Raw genomic sequence first — 20,442 nt, 5'->3', positions numbered from 1 at the left:
ACCATATGACGTTGTTTACTTTTTGTAGTAAATGCTCTCCCTTTAGCGTACTGAGAGCCACGCACAAACTACGCTTCGAGTATGGCATTGATACGTAAATATTTGACCCGGCCCGCGCGAGTGTTCCATCTGACCAGTTATAAATGCTTTCTGTTGTATCTCGTTGTGCTATAAGGGTTTCTGGTTATTGGGCTAAACATAAACTCAGAAGAATAAATCCGGCGAAAACCGGCGTTATGCTAATCCGAGCTAAACCCGCCCAGCGATATTTATCAGTATTCTTTGTTGATATGCCCCATAGTCCGTCTTCCCTGTCATGGAGTGCGGTCAATGTAGTTACTAGCGCCAGTGAAATCCCGATAAACGTTGGAGAGCGGAAAGAGCTATCCTTGCACGTGCGTGTTCGGAGATTTTACCAGCAATAAATAAGCATGCCCTGCTGTAAAAATACCACGAGAAAATAACCGCATACTAAAAGGACGGCTACTGGTTAGATATCCTAATTAGCCAATTCCGAACTGGACACCGAGAAAATTGTAGTCCTTTCTTTATGTCTACCTCGCAGATACCTCCTTTGTTTCGTTTCGGGCAGAAGTTTTCGGACGACTACCGGAAGTAATCCGATGTTTCGTTGACCCCCCCCCCCATACACCGCAGCAGGTAGGAGGAGCATTTTTTGTAGGGGCATGTTAAGAAATGAATACCTGAGAGGTGACGGGTGTTAAAGTATGTTCAGAGTGCTTGACACGGTGATGATCCTTCCAAAATATGCGAGATCATACCAGCCCTCCTCCACGAGTTTGACCCAAGAATTGGACTTATTGAAAGAATTTCGATGCTCCTTTAAAGCCAATTCAGTGTTCCAGAATTCCAGCCTCAGTTATCTTGGAAGGTAACTATACCTAGGCCAATATAAAAGCTGATCTCAATAGATGTCCCCCCAGAAATATCCTCGTTCAAGCTCAGTGACACGACTCGCAACGCTTTATCGCAGAGTAGCTCCTTTGTGACTCATTGTCACCCGGACACTTTTCCCACACCTGGGAGTTGATACTAGTAAGCCGGTTGCACTAATACACATGAACGTGATTACTGGTAAAAGAAAAGCCCATAACTAGGAAAACAGAGTCTTGTTGACATGGAATCATCTGTTCAACCTAAGCATGAGATTTAAGTATGTGATCTAAGTCCTGCCAACACTGAATTTTGGCTGCACACAGCCGATGTTTTTTTCTTAATTGCAACGTGACTTTATTTTACCTTTCTGTCACATTTGTGTACAGGTAAAGGTGTATAATGTAAAATATCCTACCTATTGAGAAGGAAAGTTTTAATTAGATTAAGGACACAGACGAGGGTTATGCCTGTCTTTCCTTAGTTTCATTTAACAGCAGTTGTTACCAAGTACATATTCCAAAGAACACGGAAATAATCATGCAGCACAGTAACCACGCATTCCACCAAACACAGTAGTCCTTGCATCATAATTCCCCTGTCCGAATCATAATGTCTTATTTTTTCTTGCGAGGAATTCTTAACCTCCCTTCGACTCAGTGTTCATTCCTCTGATCCAATCCTAGAAAAAAGATACAAATCCATAACCCAGTTCTTTCAGCACACATATATCAATTCAGTTCTCATCTTTAATAAACACATTATAAAAAAAGAATTTTTTTACTCTATATAACATTTTACATAATAAAACATGATATTTTCATGGACTTATATTGCAAAAATGCTATCACAGAATTTTAATAAACGTATTCTTAATGAAGTAACTCGTGGTGGGAAAAATCTTTCACCTAAGTTTCCTGGGAGAAATAATCCTCGCCTCAGTGTCCTTTGAAACATTCCTTTTGATGGCTTGAAAATTTTACATTCTGTGTCAGGGTTGGAGGAGAAGAATATGCATGTTCAACGCCAACTTATCACTAAGGACAGCGCATTGAAAATGAGCTTGAAGTAAACATTTCTCCAAGGTTGTTTCTAACGACCAGTCTTTTGCATTCATAATAGTCTCCATTTTCCGTCCCACTGTGACAGCTTTGGAGGCCATAGCGCCTCTTAAATGTACTCAGAAGCAGACCACATCCATGCCTGCATCTGGCATAATCCACTTTACCCTCCTAGGGATGGAAGGAGATTGAAACCTTTTTGTAATTTCAATAAATAATTCATTTGTGGATTTATATAGTGCGGCTTGTCACCCGTGAGGGTATCCATGCACCGTCAATGGGCTTGGGGAGATTAAATGATTTACCCAGATTGACATAACATTGACGACAGCACAGCCACTCTGAAGATTATTCCAGCACCACTGTCCCCACCCCAACCCCGCCACCCCCTTCACATGGTGTCCATCAGCCACTTCCGTTCTGGTACACAACTGCACCAACGCATGCTTCTTTGTAATGCCTGAAGTGAAAAGCGCGGGATGGCTGAAAGTTACACACCGGACATGGGGCCAGCGGGAAAGATGTGGAAATTAAGGATACCGAGCGACTGGGTATATTCAAGGGCGTGCTGCTGCAGTCCAGGGCTTTTCTTTTACAAATCACCGTTTCCAAGTTTGTGCAGTCACTTGTATCCAGTGAACTGATCTAGGACTACAACTCCCAGAATGCAATTCAAAAGTTTTTAAATGCAAACCCAGGACAACAGCCTTGCACCCTTAATGACAGTTCATAGCAGAGGACATGACACGCATAAAAACCATGTTACAGTTTGGTAAATACAGGGATTATGTGTACACAGAAACTGCCCAAATCACTGGTACAGAACAGGGTCAATTCCCTCTGCCCTGCCAAGCTTCCCATGCATGCATGATGAACTGCTCCAATCCAAGTTTTTTTCTCTGCATTGTGGGGATCATTATAACAAGCATTTACAATGCAACTGTCTCGGCATTGTTAAAGTTAGAGCTATTGGAATTGCTCATGACATTATTTTTGTTTATGTTTTTAAAACATGTAAAGAAACGGCATTGTTATTTACAATGTCAATAGCTTAATCTGTGTGTGGGTGCAAATGCAATAGGTCTCGCATTGGAGAGTGATTAAGCTATTGACATTGTAAATAACAATGCCGTTTCTTTAAATGTTTTAAAAACAAAAACATAAACAAAAATAATGTCATGAGCAATGCCAATACCTCTAACTTTACCAATGCCGAGACCATTGCATTGTAAATGCTTGTTGTACGTACTCTTGAGGTACAAGCCCTACGTGGTCATCGGTTTTACTCCTGTATTTTTAGTTTTCTTACTCCTCCATGTTTATCAAAGGTCTTTTTTATTTGATGTAGTGTTTCTGTCTGACATACGCCTTCACGATTCTAAATGAAGATAGCATAAAAAATTAAGAACAATATTCATCAAAGGTAAAAATAAAACATTCTCTGGCACGCTCACGGTTTTTCTGCTAGACACGTCACATTTTGGCCAGAACAGAGGTTAAGGCTGCACTTATGTGTTGTGCCCGGTGTACATTAATATCACAATTATAGTGCTATATCAATAATAACAATTGATACTAGTTGAAAACATAATGATATTGCTATTTCTTCAAATTACATTTGATCATATTACCATCTTGTTAAAGTACACAATGGCAAGTTGTTTCAACTAAGGGTGGGCGTAGTTCGCGAAGTAGCACTTCGCGAAGCTACGCAAAGTGAAGTTCGCACTACGCGAGCTACGCGTAGCACTTCGCGAACTGCGAAGTAACATGTTCGCACTGTGCAAGATGTTGTTTTCAATGATTGCACAGTGCGGACAAGCAACCGGCACTGTGCAATCATTGAAAATGGCATCTTGCACAGTGCGAGCTGTAGTTTTCTGCTGCTCGAGTAGATTTTTACTCGAGCTGCAGCTTTCTCAACGCGAACTGGTAGTTTCTCATCGCGAGCGGTCGCGAGCATACGCGACCCCTCGCAATGAGAAACCTGACCTTCTCGCGTTGGGAATCTCGCCGCGAGGTTTATTTTCCATGCTCGCGATCGCGAACAAGGAAAAAGTCTCGCCAGGATGTCATTTTGCTTGCTCGCGGTCGCCAACTTGACGTTGAGGACCGCGAGCAAGCAAAAAATGACCGCAGCACTACGCAACACTACGCTACGCGTGTTCGCACTGTGCTACGTGCAGTTCGCGTAGCGCGAAGTAGCGCGAACTTCGCAAACTACGCGAGCGTAGCGTAGTGCTTCGCCCAGGCCTAGTTTCAACACCACTGGAGATCCTGCTGTGTTTTAACATGTACACGCCATCCCTTCGAAAATAGGGATTACCAAACGGAATCAGACAGGATCTGTGGAGATCCGCAGGGCAGCCTCATCCCACCCACTGCCATGAAGCTGCAGGATGACTTAGTCATTAAATATTTGTATCTATAAAATAGACAAGTCTTAACCTTAACCCTACATATTAACTCTAATGCTAACATTAATCACGACCCTAGATTGAGTCCTTATCACTTAAAACTAATACTTACTCTAGTGCTGCACGTGTAATTATTTTGTGAACATGTCCATGACCTTAAGAGTTGCAAAGTAATTTGCCCTAACCTTGGTGCAACCCCTTGCCCTTATCTTGTCTCGAAATGACAATCTCAAGAACCCCAACTTAATGAGCCAATTTATAAGCCTTTTGACCTGTAGACCGTGCATTTTTCCAAGAGGCTGGAAGGGTGGGGGCCGGTTTCGTTACTGGGGGCCAGTTATGTAGCGGTGCTGCAATATGGAACCTCAGTAACAAAAGCAGCAGTGGTACACACCTGCACCCCTTCCCTTTCCGCAGGGCTGGTTTTACCAAAGTCCCAGGGCTGCTTTGGGTTCCCAGTCGGCCCTGCCGCTAATTCCTCTAATATATGCATACTCAGCTCTCCAAATAAGATAGTAGGGTCGATCCTTGTAACTTGCGCTTGTAGTGTGTCTATCCTACAAAGTATTAATATAATTGACGTAATTAATCTGAGAGTACCACCTCCTGAGCTTCCAATCATACGGTAACTAACGCCTTACTTTTAATGCACTCAGTGTCACACGCCTTTTGTTTCTTAATTGATTCAACGTTACCCTAGCAATCTAGAATACATTTCCATATGATCCACAATTTTTTTTATTTTATTCTTTTATAATTTGTATTAAAGATCTGCCATTAGCATGGCCTGGTAGCAGCATCTGGGGTGTTCTTTTCTGCATGGTTCCAGAGAATCCTCGCAGACTGGATTCTGACTCGTCTAATGATGATGTGCCTCAGAGAGGGTCCATCTCTAAGACTATGTTGTGTCCAGCCTGGTACTTCTTTAGAGCTTATAATGACACAACTATCTGGGGGCACCTTTAGCTGTGCTGTGTCAGCTATGTATTGCATATTAATCACAGGGCAAGGGTTCTCCAGTGAAGCCTGCTTCTCTTTTCCTCCTTCATTGCTATTTCCCTTTTGTGGAATTGTCAGGGAGTGGTGCAACCCATGCAGTCCTACTACTGTCACGTCACACCGGTGTACTGCGACAATCCTTTACCCATTGAACATTGTTCCTTTCTGCAGTGTTCAGTAGCAGCAGTGGCCTGGACTGTTGCTGGGGCAGCATCAGATCATCCAAGCAGGCATCAGCAGGATTAACCTTAGTGTCCCCATCTCCTCATAATCCTTAGTAGGGCCATTTCATTTCCCCTTTTATTGGGCAAGCGTTTGGGCACCCGCTGTTGTCCTTCCCTAAGCATTTTGGTGTTGGGGTTACTTCTTTGCTCTAGTAGGGTCCTACGTATATCATGCACCGGGTTTGTGTGTTGTGCATGACATATGGAGAACTGCAAGCGTTGTTGGCCTTCGACATTTTAAATGCAACTATGCCCCTGACCTATGTGTAATCTGCCTCCACCTTGCCATGGACATCAGTCCATCGACCCTTAGGAGCCACAACATCAGTGTGAATAGGAGGACATTTTCCCAGGAAGCAGGAACTAGCAATTTAAATCCGTGTTCTGCATAGAGAGGCGTCTCCATTCAGCACATTTATCTTGGATAACTGGAATATTTTCTGCTTTTGAAGATCCTTGAGAGAATGTAACGAGCCACCACAGGGGAACCTTCATTTTCCATCAATTCTTGGGACTACCATAGTGCATATTTCTGCTTTATATGAGCTTTACTTTAAAAAGAACCAATCAAGTCTATCTTCAGAGAGGTGGCATTATTGCAGTCCACGTACATCAACATGATTACATTTCCAACAGCTTAAAGCACTTCAGTTCAGCCACCGCTGCCCAGAGATCACTGGTGGAGTAAGGGTGCGACGGGCCCTAATGCCTCCAAGGAGAATGGATCTACTATCCTATGGTTTGACAGTGAAAACAGCCACAGTTAGGGTACAAAAGGCCCCTAGCCCACCTGTGTCGATGCACCTCCTCTACTATTGTTAACTAATCCCCTTCCAGAAACACTACTTTTATCGGTGCTTCAACGGTCTCTCTGTATCGTCATCTGTTAGTCTTCAGAACTTTATCGAACCATCTCAATTTCTGGAAACAACTACAAATTTTCCATTTCCTTCTCTTCTTGAATTATTGTGTTTTTCTTTTCTACCAAAAACTACTACAAATGTAATGCACCAAATAGTTTACACTATTGCACAGTGGTATCATTTAATGCTTTTATTTGTACAGGACCAATTGCTCTCTGTGTGAAGAGATGTAGCTTCAGATGTTTACACTATTTACTGTGAGGCCACCCAGGTGAAGTCTCTGTAAAGCTGTAGTGCAGGTTACTTGTTTAGCTTAGCTGAATGTCTACGGGCAACTGGGCGGTTTACGTGCCCGATAGGCAAGGCAGACAACAATCCAGCAGTTGAGCTGGTCATCAAGGCAGAGAGAAAGATGCAGGCCTGCTGGGGCAGTCTCTAGGCCTTCAAGCATGAGCTGAAGAGGTTCTCCCTGTTCTTGTACAGCGCTCCGATGCATTACAGCGAGACTCGCGCTGTCCGAACCCTTATAGATACATACATAAGCATGCACTGGAGATTTCCTCTGTTATATTGGATCCCATTACAGATCTCTCAAGAGTAATGATCTATGTGATGGCTGCATCACACTTTCCTCATTGCACAGAAGGAGGAGATTGTTTTGTTCAAGGTGGGCAGAGACATTGTAGGGTTTCAAGTTTTTCTAGCTTGGGATTTGACAGTTTTGGAGTTGAAGAAGAACGGATTTTTGAAGTGCTGTTGTGTGGTGTTTAGTGAGTTCTTATAGTTCCTGGATTACCAGCCACCCAGCAGAACTTGAAATGTTCTCCACTTTGGTTTGCCAAGATACATACTACTGAAGTCGTGTTTCTATTTTATGAACCCCTCTTACCACCGCTTGCCATTTAAAAGTGCTTACAATGACACACGGGAACAGAGACCTGGGTGACAAAGATACATCCAATTTCAGAATAATTGTACTTAAAATATTGTGACATAAATATAATCGACAAAGATATTGCTCAGTGTGGGGTAGATGTTCTATTATTAACTGCAGTAGGGCGGTACTTTTGTAAATTATATTCATCAGATGACATTTTAGGCGACTGTAGGCCTGATGTATCTGGCCGGTTGCAGACAGTGGTTGAATATTGCTGACTGACCTTTTTGTGACAAGCCTTTAAAGTTAAGGGAATATTACAGGAAATCATTTGTCCTTCCACTGGCACATGGCAGCCTCTTTTGTGAGGCCAAAGGAAGATAAAAGGAGCTAGAAAGGGTGACTGTTGAGGCAGAAAATGTATGTTGTTGACCTAGAAATTGATTGTTGTTTCTCCAGATACTGACTTTTATTGGTGTTTGATAGAGAACACGCTGAGCAGGAAACGAGGGCCAATGTAGCAAGAGTATCTCTGTCACGAACAGCTCTGTGTGGTACTTTACAAACTGAGTGAAATCCAAATGTGAGCTTGTGAAAATATAGGGGCATATCAACAAGGGCTTTATCTCTGCTTTTTTGGCTTTAAAAGCCAAAAAAGGAGAGATAAAACTAGCGCCCTATCAACAACAGGGTGCTAACATGCAAATTTGCATGTTAGCACCCTTTTACTCTACGCTTCCCCTTGCATCTCTAATGAGATGCAAAGGGGGCGTTCCAGAGTAAAATAATAGGAGAAATGTCGCTAAGCGACATTTCTCCTATTATCAAGAATGTCGCTAACCCTGTTAGAGACAAAAAAAGCAGCACTAACCGCGGTTAACGCTGCTTTTTTACATCTGGTATTTTTCTGACTTAGCCATAATAGCCTATGGAAGGAGGATATCATGGCTAAGTTTGTCTGTCCCTATCAACAAGCTAACGTGAAATTATCGCTGGGTTTCCAGCGATAATCTCACGTTAGCCTGTTAGCGTGAGGATTTTTATCGCTATTGAGATAAGCGTTGCTAATAGCACGCTATCTCAGCGATAAAAATTCACGCTAGCCGGCGATAATTATCCTAGCGCTAAGTGCGCTTAGAGATAATTATCGCCGGTTGTTGTTGATATGCCCCATAATGCATAAAGTACACTGCACTGTTGCTGTCTACGTTGCACGCAGAGAGAGTTTGATGCATAGCAAGGCTCACTTAAAGCACAGTTAAAGTACAGTTATGGTTATGAATTAAACTGAAAGCTCCTGAAATTTCAGGACCTCCTTAGGAACAAAGCTTGGTGTTTCTGTGTCCTGGCTTCCTGTGGTTTGTGATTTGTTTTTAACGATCCTGCCGCAGGAATGTTTCAAAGGAATGCATACCTCCCTGTCCCATGCTGTACTTCAGGTCACAGGGTGCACATTTTACCCTTGCTGCTTCCCCAGTAAAAGTTGACTTCCTCTTCTCGAGAAACAGGACCATGATCCTACGCATGCCTCGCTGCTTTGACTCACATTTAAAATGCGCTTGGGATTCTGAATAGCTAATGCAAAGGAACACTGCTCTTCTCAAAATTCTATGGGGCATATGTATCAAAAAAGCAAATTGCGATTCTCTAAATGCAATTTTTAGCAAATCACATTTTGAGAATTGCAAAATGCGATGTAAAAAATAAATTGGCTAAATGTTAGCGATTCCTTAAAATTCGTACAATACATTTGGGAACTCCATATTAGCGATTCCTTATTCCTTATTTGCCAGTTCTAATAGAAGAAATGGTACATAGCCATGGGTTACTTTTTGGGGAAAAATCCCTTCATGTGGCAGAATCTCCAAAAAGAAAAATATGGCTGGACATCCAGGCAAAGGTCAATGCCATCGGTGTTACCCAGCGCTCCGTTGCTGACCTACGCAAGCGCTGGTACGATATGCGCTCCAGGTCGAAGCACAAGGTGGCAACCAGGCTTGCGTAGGCAAAGAAGACTGGTGGGGGAACATCCACCGAGACTGAATCCATGCCCCTGGAGGAGTTGGTGGAGTCCACCCTACAGCCTGAGAGTATCAGTGGTGTGGCTGACATTGACAGCTCTGACACTCCAAACACCAGACAAGGTAAGATGCATGCCAAATCTGCCCTGACACATTACCAACTCACTCACACACTCAGGAATGCACCAACCACAAAGTAACAATGCAACTCCATTCCACTTCTTACAGCACACCCAGCAATGCATCATGGGAGATGTAGTCACACACATAATACAGTGGAGTAATGAGACACAGCAATGTAGAATCAGTAGACGTGAATTAGTAAAGGGAAATAAAACGCTAGAAAGTTCTTAGCTAGGCTAAATTCTGAAAACTTTATTTAGTGAAGAATGTGAAGCAGAACACACAATTAAAATGTACCTTTTCATTTACAGTTCAACCTGAAACACAGGATGACAATTTAGGAGCTGAGGAGGCAGCACGCACAGAGGACCAGGCAGGGCAAGAGGACACAGAGCAGTCGACACTGCCAAAACCTGTCCCACGGAGACACCACCAGATTATGCCTCCACTCCCACTGTTAGAGGATGAACCAGAGTCCATAGGGGATGAGGCCCAGCCAGACCAGGAACAGCGTGCAAAACAGGTCCACGATCAGCCCCCTGTGCACCGTAGGGAAGAAACATGCAGGAGACGCAGGCCGCTCGAGGACTGCCGCCTGCCTGTTGGTCCCTGGGGCATAGCGCTTTTAACGGATGCAGCATCTTGGCAATCACTACGCTGCCTGAAGGTTATTTACCTGCCACAGGGGAGACTCTGCAGTGACATCGAAGCACTCGGGACTGCGAGGACCAGGGAGCTGTGCTCGTAGCACATTGGCTGCACCTGGCCCTCTTCCCGACTCCTCCCCTGCCGAGGATAAGACGACTCGCGGCCCCCGCATCGCGGGTGCCGCTCGAGGACTGCCGCCTGCCTGTTGGTCCCTGGGGCATAGCGCTTTTAACGGATGCAGCATCTTGGCAATCACTACGCTGCCTGAAGGTTATTTACCTGCCACAGGGGAGACTCTGCAGTGACATCGAAGCACTCAGGACTGCGAGGACCAGGGAGCTGTGCGCGTAGCACATTGGCTGCACCTGGCCCTCTTCCCGACTCCTCCTCTATCTCCGCCCCATTCTTCTACAATACCACAATATGGCTCTCGCGCGATAGCGGGACGCGTGCGGGTCGAGAGCCGGAGCGAAGACCGGGCAAAGAGCGGGCCCTCTGAGGCCCTCAGAGACACGAGGAGACCGGACCGGGGGAACTTTCCATCTTTACTACCCATTAACCGTGAGTCCTCTGTTGGATACTGTTAGCAATAATATGGCTGAGACTGTAGCTACTAACTCTCCTGCAACACATGGTGCCCCAACCAAATGCACATTGGTAGATTATTTTAAAAAGGTCATTGTACCCACGGACAAGGAGACTACGCTCGCCGAAAGAAGGGCTGAGCGACGTCGCTCTATAGAGTGTATTAAAAATAGGTCATTAATGGACAGTACATCTCCTTTGACTTCGTCGCTTATTGTGCTAAGTCCTCCTACCTTGACGCAGGAGGCGTTAGCTATGGATAATGTCCCCGAGCTGTTTAGAACAATTGATTCTACACCCAGCAATTTTAACTTTTCTCCAGTTTTAACTATTTTGCCCCCTGCTAGTACTATTATTCTTGAAAAGGAAACTGATACTGTTACTATTCCCTCTGAACCTAAGGCTAAGTCGTCTATTAAGAAGGCAGGGAGGGCGTTGGTGTCTAAAGCTCCAAGGCCCCCTCCGCCCAAGAGAAGAAAGAGGTTAGGCAACTTGCCAGGAGGTAAGATCAACCACACTGATTTTGGCAAGGGCCCTATGCAAACTGTCGGCATAGCATCGTTGACAAAGGTTCTATTACCGCCATCAATAATACACGATGTGGCCTTAACATCTTCTACTTCCTTGGTTCCCCCCCCTCTTGACTTGTCTCGTTCTCCGTTGCTCCTACCTGACTTAGGTACAATGCCATCATATCTTGAGAGCATCGAGAAATTGATAAGATCATTTACTCTACCCATTATAGAAAGACTAAAAAATATAGAGTCACGATTGGGGAATTTAGAATCTTTAATCACAAAACACCCGGGGTCACGGGAAGATTCTACTCACTTACTCCCGCCCCCCCCTATGGTTTCAGATGTATCTCTTACGCACACTAGGACTAATGAGATAGGTAGCTCTAATTCTCAGCATAGGGACAAGCCCTCCCACACCACAACTTATCAAAGTCATGGCCAACATGAAGAGGGTGAATTAAGGAAGGAAATAGCAAACCCTATCTTAGTAACGTCCCTAAAGGAGAGGGGTGAGAATCATCATCTAGCTAGAGCAAGTGACCCACATAGCCATCAAGTTAATTTACCCCCAGAGGCGGTACCATATGTGGTAGTGTTAACAGAAGTTCCGCCTCTGGAAAAGGGTAAAAATGAGGGCTATTACAATCTAAAAAATAAAACCGTGCACTGGCTTAGGACAAACAGACCCCTCCCTCCCAACATTAATGGGGAGATATTACATGTTCGGAGAGTTCCTTGGCTAGGTCGCAGAATCAAGGATCTTGAAGGGGATGTAATCATCATCAACTTTAGAGACCCTAGAGCAGTCAAATACATTTTAGACTACCCCTTGGGTTCTACATGGGGGTCCATAAATCCCCGTGTACTATCATACTTCTACCCAAGATCAACAGTCTCTTATAATGCATACCCCAGGGCTCCAGTAAAAACGGTGATTCACCCTCACCCATTCTTAGCAACATCTGCTCCCCTTGTTCAACACTGTAACATGTATGCACCCAGTTCTGTGGCATACGGAAATGCAGCAGAATGGGTTACGGTTCCACTTGGGAATCACAGAATGGGACCACGGAGGGTGAACTACATGCAACCATTTACTCCTCTTGAAGTTGCTAATAGATTTGGGGCCTTATCAGGAGTCGATGACTGTGATTGACATAGTGCTTCTTCTGACTATGGGCTTAGCACACAGGGTGTCCAGGCTGAGGATATGGATCCGATTCCCAAATTGTTGACTTCTTGCCCAAATCATTCTATCTCCGTTGAGCCACACGTGGCTGGGCTCCCTAATAAGCTAGGCAACACTGATTGGGAAACTTTTATCAAAGAACATGATATATGCATGTTCCAAGAGACGTGGGCCAGAGAAAACCTTTGCCACCCCGGTTTCGCAATTTTTAATATTCCAGCTAGATGGGGTGGGAAGGGACGCCCGTCTGGAGGACTATCAACATGGATTGCCTGTCATTTAGGCTGTACGGCCGAGGTGGTAGAAACTAATTCACTGGACATCCTGGGTGTGGTCTTACGTTGGCCCAATGGGATGGGTCTGAGTCTGGTAAATATATATTCTAGACCAGTTGGAGTTGTGGCCACCTCAAGGACATTGGAGGATTTAGTGACTTTTCTTGACTCTCTCACCGGCCCAGATACACTCCTGGTCGGAGGGGATTTTAACATTCAGTTTGAACCACTTCCGACTTACCTAGATGGGATTAGTAGTGAGGAGGACGATTTCTGGGGAATCCAAAGTATTGTAGGTCCGCCAGTCAGGGCAGCATCACCCCTCCTATTGCAAGTTCTAACATTAACATTGGCAAATTCACTTAGAGCATGCAATGGTAGGTTCAAGGGGGATATTCCGCCCCAGCCAACTTTTAATAGACTACGACAGGAGTCCCGGATTGATTATATACTGATCAGACTCCAGGATTGGAAATTGGCATTAGATTTCAAAATAGTCCCAAGGGTGGATAGTGATCATAACCCCCTAATCCTTTCATTAGCTGCAGATGGTTTCCTTAGGACTGAAACTCGAGGAAATAGATTACCTGCCCCCAGTCTCACCCTATCCAGTAACAGACGAAGATTAAGGTGGGACAAATTGCTAGAGAAACCGACCCGTATAAGGGCAATATACGAGCAAATGGCACTAACCCTGGAAAGAGTGGAAAGTCTCCTCCCTCAACTGTCCTCGCCAGAAGGTTGTTCTTCCCTCGAGGATATTCATCAGACCCTCTGCGACAATTTAGCTGAGGTACTGAACCCTGTGGTCCGGGGCAGGAAACTGAGGAGTGAAAGAGCCTCATGGTTCAATGCCAGCTGCAGGAGAGCTAAGAAAGATCTCCTCCAAGCGCTCAAAAATAAGGAAGCATCCTCGGTGATTAGTGAAAAGAGGGTGGCCTATAAGCTCCTCCTTGAATCTGCTAAAATAGACTGGGACTGGGAGAACTGGACAGAAATAACATCTGCTCTCAAAGTTAGAGATTCAAGGAAATTTTGGCACATAGTTAAACACGGCTCAGTTGAGCCTGTTATGGCAATAGAAGGCAACATTGCACCGGAAGTCTGGGAAAAACATTTCTCATTGCTTTACAGTAGAGCTGGGCAAGACCAAATGGGAACTCCGCCTGAGAGCCTAGTGGCCCCCACCATAGATAATCACACTGAGCTGGAAGACTTTAAGCTGGAGGAACTGGAAAGGGCAATTACTTGCCTTTCCTCAGGAAAAGCGCCAGGCCTAGATAAGATCCCAGGCGACCTCTTAAGGCATGAAGTCAGAATTTGGGCACTATACTTCTTGGTATTGTTCAATGCCATCATCCATGGGATGGCACTCCCTCCATCCTGGCTCGGGGCGGAGATTGTGCCCATTTTTAAAAGGGGCTCACCTTTGCTCCCCGCCAATTACAGACCGATCAGTCTGATAGACGTCCCACAGAAACTCTTTGCGAGGCTTCTGTTGGATCGACTTTTGTACTGGATCGAGGAGAGGGATGTTTTGAGCCCTCTTCAGGCCGGGTTTCGCCAGAAGACTTCTACTATAGACCAGGTCTTCAGGCTGTCCCTTCTACATTGGAAAACAATACAGTTGGAGGGTGGCAGCCTCTATACTGTATTTGTAGATCTAAGGGCAGCCTTTGACCTGGTCCCACGTGGTAAGCTCTGGGAAGTCCTGGCGAACGTTGGGATGCCAGCTGACCTCCTGAATATGATCATCCGCCTCCACACAAACACCTATGCTCGTGTGAGGTGCGGTGGGCAGGGTGCACTCTCAAACAAGTTTCCCGTTGAGAGAGGGGTAAGACAGGGGTGTGTACTTGCACCGACCCTGTTTTGCCTCTTTGTCAACGGGGTCATTGACCACCTTAACGGGGTCCCCAATTCGGATGTCCCGAAGTTGGCGGGAAGGAGGGTCCCAGCAATTATGTTTGCTGATGATACCCTCCTTCTCTCCAAGTCACCTATGGGAATCCAGCGTGTGCTGGATGGATTTGGGGACTTCTGTAGAGAGCATGGATTGGAAATAAACACTACAAAGACCAAATTCATGGCCTTCAATCCGCCACCCAGGTTCCACCGTATTCCTCGCATAGGGGAAAATATACTCGAACGAGTAAACACCTTTGAATACCTTGGTGTTACACTCAACGAGGAATTGGGGTGGGGTCAACATCAGGAGAAAGCGAGGTTAAAGCTAGTGCAACATATTGGTGGAATATTAGCGATGGTGGGGAAGAATAGGTCGACCCTTAAACCCATAGGCCCTCCCCTCCACATTTATAGGGTCCAAGCAAGAGGAGCAGTTACTTATGGGAGTGAATTATGGGGTCACAAAGTACTGGACAGCTTGACAAAGGAGGAGAATAGATTCCTTAGGTGTCTAGCAGCTCTTCCCCCGAGTACACCGCTAGTGCCTCTACGACTTGACCTAGGCATTAGACCACTGGAGGAAGAGTTGGCACTTCGTCCCGTGATCTATTGGCGCAGATTGTGGACGGTGCCTGAACTGACTCACTACAGACAGGGCCTCCAGGAAGTTCTCAGCTTCCCAAATTCGGGGAACATTGCCTGGCTTAAATTCGTAAGGAATAGTTTGATGAGCCTAGGTCTAGATGCACTATGGAATGATCCTTGTAATGCCTGTCCTAAGCTTTCCAAAAAAGCTCTAACCAAAGTGTATCATGATTCCAAGGCACCTTTACTCCGACCTTCTAAATCTTTAGGGTCTCTAACAAATCAATTCCTTCTCATGAAGAGTACTTACACCTTTGAATTGGCCTTTGACAATGTTTACCCTATAATAATCAGGAAGCTTTATTTGCAATGGAGGCACGGGTCTTTGCCAATTCGTGCTTTTACTAGTTCCTGGTCCCTGTCGACACCCAGTATTTGCCCGGCATGCAGACTAAGTGACGAAACTGAGCTGCATCTTATATTCTTTTGCACGGGTTACACTGAGGCGCGCAGAAAATGGATTATCCCTATCTGTAGGAACCTGGGCTTCATCAGGTGCCATGAAGCCTTTAGAATCCTTAAGAGTGAAACGGCCGTGCACATCGTGTTTGCAGTGGCAAAATTTTTGGGGGCTTTTTGGCACAAACGGAAAAAATATTTAAAAATGCCAATCTGATTCATTGTATGTAATTAGCATGTATTAGCTGTGTGGCTGCACTATTTTTAAGATTTTATCTATTGTTGTTAAATGTTTTATACTGATTTTATGTACTTTTATGGAGTTACTCCGAAATAAAGTTTTCTTGAACTTGAACTTGAGCAGGAGACGCAGGCCAAGGGCAACCACCAGGGCAGATGCTGCAGAGGATCCCAAGGTGTTTTATGGCCTGGAAGGCACCATGGTTAAGGTACAGCGCCTGCAATAAAAATCAATGAGGTCAATACACAGGCAGCTGGTGTGTGTGTGAACCATAACCTGACTGACATGAAGGAGGGCATCAGAGACATGAATATCAAAATAGATGAGGGACATAAGGCCTGTGCTGACAGCATCAGAGAAATGACGGGCACAATAAAAGAACTATGTGCCACCATGAAAAGAGACCATGCACCCAGACGCAGGGGGAAACAACGTCTCTACACCCGTCTGGACACTTATAGCAAGGCGGTCAACCGCCTGTCTAATGCCACTTCCGTGCTATCATGCCGTTCAGTTAACATGCAGGTCGAAATTGCACACTGCAGCCAGGATGTGGCCAAAGGGTTGGTGCAGGTGACAAATGCAGTGGACCAGCTGCAGACAGCTATCATAGGTGGCACACGTCTCCTGGGCTCAGGGAATAGTGAGGAGCTCTCAAGCCGAAGCAGCATCACCCCACTAATTCCCGAAACAGACTGCACAGTGTGAGGCAGGGAACACCATCGAATGCCTCAAGGGACAGGAGTCAGCACCCTGAGCGTGCAACAGCAGGAAGTGCACGCACACAAAAAACCACAGCAGAGTGCCAATGGGTGAAATAACCCAAGGCATGTGGTCTTTTGTTTAGCCTTCATCCATGCACTATGAACATGACATGTGCAAGCCATTGTGCCACAGTGGGTTTTTGGGCTATGTGACTAAATTTTATCCTGCAGCTGAAGGAAAAATAAAACACAGTCATGCACAAATCAACATCTGCATTGTGTCATCACTACCCACCTAGAAATAGTTTTGTGTTATGTCATCACGTCTCGGCCCGCAGCTGCCGCTACACCACCTGCTGGTCTGCAACGTGGACCTGGGCCTTCATTTGAGTCAGACTCTGTATCAGTGCCTTTTCTAGTTGCAATGTTGTGGAGCATGGCACAAGTAGCCACAACCGTGCAGCAGGTCTTTGGGCTGTATTGTAGTGCTCCTCTGCTTCTATGCAGGCAGCAGGACCGGCTCTTCAGTATCTTAAATGTCCGCTCAATCACACAGCGCGTTGGTTTGCGTGCACAATTGTATCTTTGCCCCCTTTGATTTGCTGGATTAGGTACGGTGTGAGGATGAAATCTCTTACAGCATATGCACTGTCACCTACAGGATGAAAGACATTCAGTTAATCACTGTCCTCCCACTTCTGGCCTTAGCTGTATTTTAGAGTGTTAGACATGCATTTACCTAGCAGGTAGCCCTCTCCAAATTCGCAACCAGTGAGACTTGTCATATCCCACTATGTCTAAAAATGAAGGAGTTGTGTGTACTGCCAGGTTATTTAGCAACTATATCCATTATGATATGTTTAGCATTGCAGATGACCAGTATATTGATAGAATGATATGATTTGCGGTTCCTGAATACATACTCAGTGTTTGAGGGGAGTGAGAGGGCTACATGGGTCCCATCTATGAAGCCAATGACATGGGGAAATTGGGCAATCTGGTAGAAGTCCTGTTTTGTTTGCTGTACTGCCTGTTGTGTGTTGGGGAATTGGATGTGATGATGTAGCCGCTCTACCATTGCATCCAAGAATGCATGGAAGAAGCGCGACAGGCAACTCTGGGAGACCCCTCCTGCTGTTGCTATCACCCCCTGGATGCCAGTGAGTGCAGTGAACACAGGACCTGCACATGTGGTGAAATTGTTTGGGTCCTGCGGCTTGGGTGTTTTCATGCATGGGTTTCAGCTCAGCAATCAAATCCATAATGGTAGTCCAGCCTATACTTCTCATGGATCTCCTCATCTGTCTGCTAGAACAGAGTGATGCGCACTCTGAATATCCGTTCCTGTCGCCTCCTTCTCTGTGCTGCAGCTTGAATTCGCATCCTCCTGGCTATCACATACAGCGCTGCCATTGTGGAAGATAATGTTGCATTGTGGGCCTGTTTAAATGAGTTGCACCTGGTTACCACCTGCTTTGAGTTGGTGGTAAACTGCAGGCGCAAAATTCCGATTTTCGCAAATTCATAATTTGCAATTTTTTCCTACATATGTTTGCGAATTCGCAATTACGCATTTTGCGATTATCGCAAATAGGGTGTCGGTATTTGCGAGTTCACAAAATTATTTGCAGATTCTCCTACTCGCAAAATAGGTATTCACTATTTTTCCTAATACCTATTTTGCACTGCAATTTTCAATTACACATTGGAGATGGCTATTTTGTGCTCGCAAACACTGTTTATTGCAATTTGCAGTGTTTGCGAGCTCAAAATAGCTTGATACAAATGCCCCTTTGTGTGGCTCTTGTTGCTGAGATATGGTCACTTTTTGCCACCTTTGGGTCTTCACAAACCCGAGGAAGGTGGAAGAACATTGGTTATGCCATGCAAATGCATCAGCTGTCACATTTGCCCATCAGCGTGGGTACCAGTAGACCCGCGCTGATGGCAATAGCATGCCACACTGATTGACCATTGGACCTCACCGATCCACTGTGAATGCTGCACCGTCTCTCCACTCATGCATTGACATCATTTAGGGGCCGACAGGGGTCGCTGTTGTGATCCCTGGCCTGCCCCTTGTGACCCCTGGCACTGCCTTGAGACCCCCAGCGTCAGCAGTGGCAAACTCAGTGCCAGGAACAGAATCAGCTCATCCTTATAGACGTCGGTGGGGGCTTCACTCTCCTTGTTTTTTGTCAATTTTTTATTATACTAATAGTGAATAATATTACATTATTTGCTATTAGTTTAATAATATATGGAGCAAAAATAGCTGGAATCGGACTTTGGATGGCAGCTGAGGTAAGTTAAAAAAAATGCTTTTTAATGTATGTATGGTGTGTGCGTGCTTGCAGCTTTGAATGAGTTTATCTAAGATTGTGTGTATGTGTGAATACATGTGTATGTGTAAGCATGTGCATGTGCGAGTGAAAGTGAAGGTCAAAGGGCATGTGAAGTCACTTCTGCTACCCCAGGCAGTTTGTTGAATTGACATCCATGCACTCATGTGAGAATGCAAAGCGCGCCCTAAGGCAGGGACGGGAGTGTGGTGGGTGGGACAGAACAAGATATGTTGTAACATCTAAACAGGGGAAAAAGAGTACATGTCGAGGGTGGTGAGTGGGGGTGGTAGGATGTCAAGTCCTCTTTAAATTTGGGTTGGGGGAGGGTAGATGTAGGGAGGGGTGAGTGGCAAGAGGCCAGGTAGTTGTCATTATCTTTGGAATGGGGTGAGAAGCCATTGTTATATATATGGCTTCCTCTTTCCTCTGCCCCTATGAAGATGTTTAAAGCAGGGGCAAATGATTTTGGGGTGCCATACACAGCATAACATTATAGATAGCTAAAAAGTGAATGACTGATACATGACACCTCTGGTTTCAGAGTAACTTTATCAACATCTTGAGCTTCACCTATTTTGTCCATTGATGTGATTCATCCCCATTTTCAGTGTTACACAGCTTTGTTTCTATACCCTTATCTATTTGTCACTCAATTGTTCCACTGCCTTGTTCCATGTTTGACATGGAACGCTCTGCCCTCAGAGGGGTGAAATGTTCTAACAGCATTATAGACTGTCTGCCTGCGTCCATACCTGTGATAAAGACCCCCTTCCTCTGCACAGGTGCTTGGCTGTAGCTTGGGCCTAGAAGTCTGGGATAGCTCAGGGAGATGGCCACTGCTGCAGCGGGCCATTATGCTATATGGGCACCTTGTGTACAATCCTGGGAGTGGCTCAGAGATGCTGACACTCAATGCTACCTTTCACCTGTTCAGAGTGGGAGGAAGGGTCAGCAGCCCTGTGTGTCTCTGCTGGATGATATTAAGGGGGGGATGCTAATAGCTTTCTTTCCCACCTGCTGTTGGGCGTTAACTACTTATTCCACTAATTATGACGCAGGTGATTAATTGTAGTTAACGCCCTTAGCAACTTCTGTTTCCGCTTTGAGCAAATGACAATAATAGGAAATTATTGATGAGTGAGACAGAGTCTGAGAAGACTTGTTAGCAAAGCCATCTCTTGGTGACCCTGCCAAGTCAGTCCCTGCTTAAGGTTTATAATGAGCATCATTCTCTGTGACCCTTCTCCCTACAAAGAGCCCAGAAGCAGCCACCAGGCATCATGACAGTTATGTGTAAACAACACATCAACCAATAAACAAATAAACAGGGTCCCTGACAGCTGCTGAGTCAGGCACAGCTTGTTAATGCTTCAGAGGGAGACACTCTTTATACGACTGTCGAGACACATACTGCTATTAATTATACTGAGAGTCACGGTATCTGAGATTACTCTCATGCTATCTGTTGATATGGGGTTCCTGCCTTCGATTACTGGGGAAACGCAA

Source organism: Triturus cristatus, chromosome 5_2 (assembly GCF_964204655.1).
Source record: "Triturus cristatus chromosome 5_2, aTriCri1.1, whole genome shotgun sequence".
Taxonomy (NCBI): domain Eukaryota; kingdom Metazoa; phylum Chordata; class Amphibia; order Caudata; family Salamandridae; genus Triturus; species Triturus cristatus.
This window is presented reverse-complemented; position numbering follows the sequence as displayed.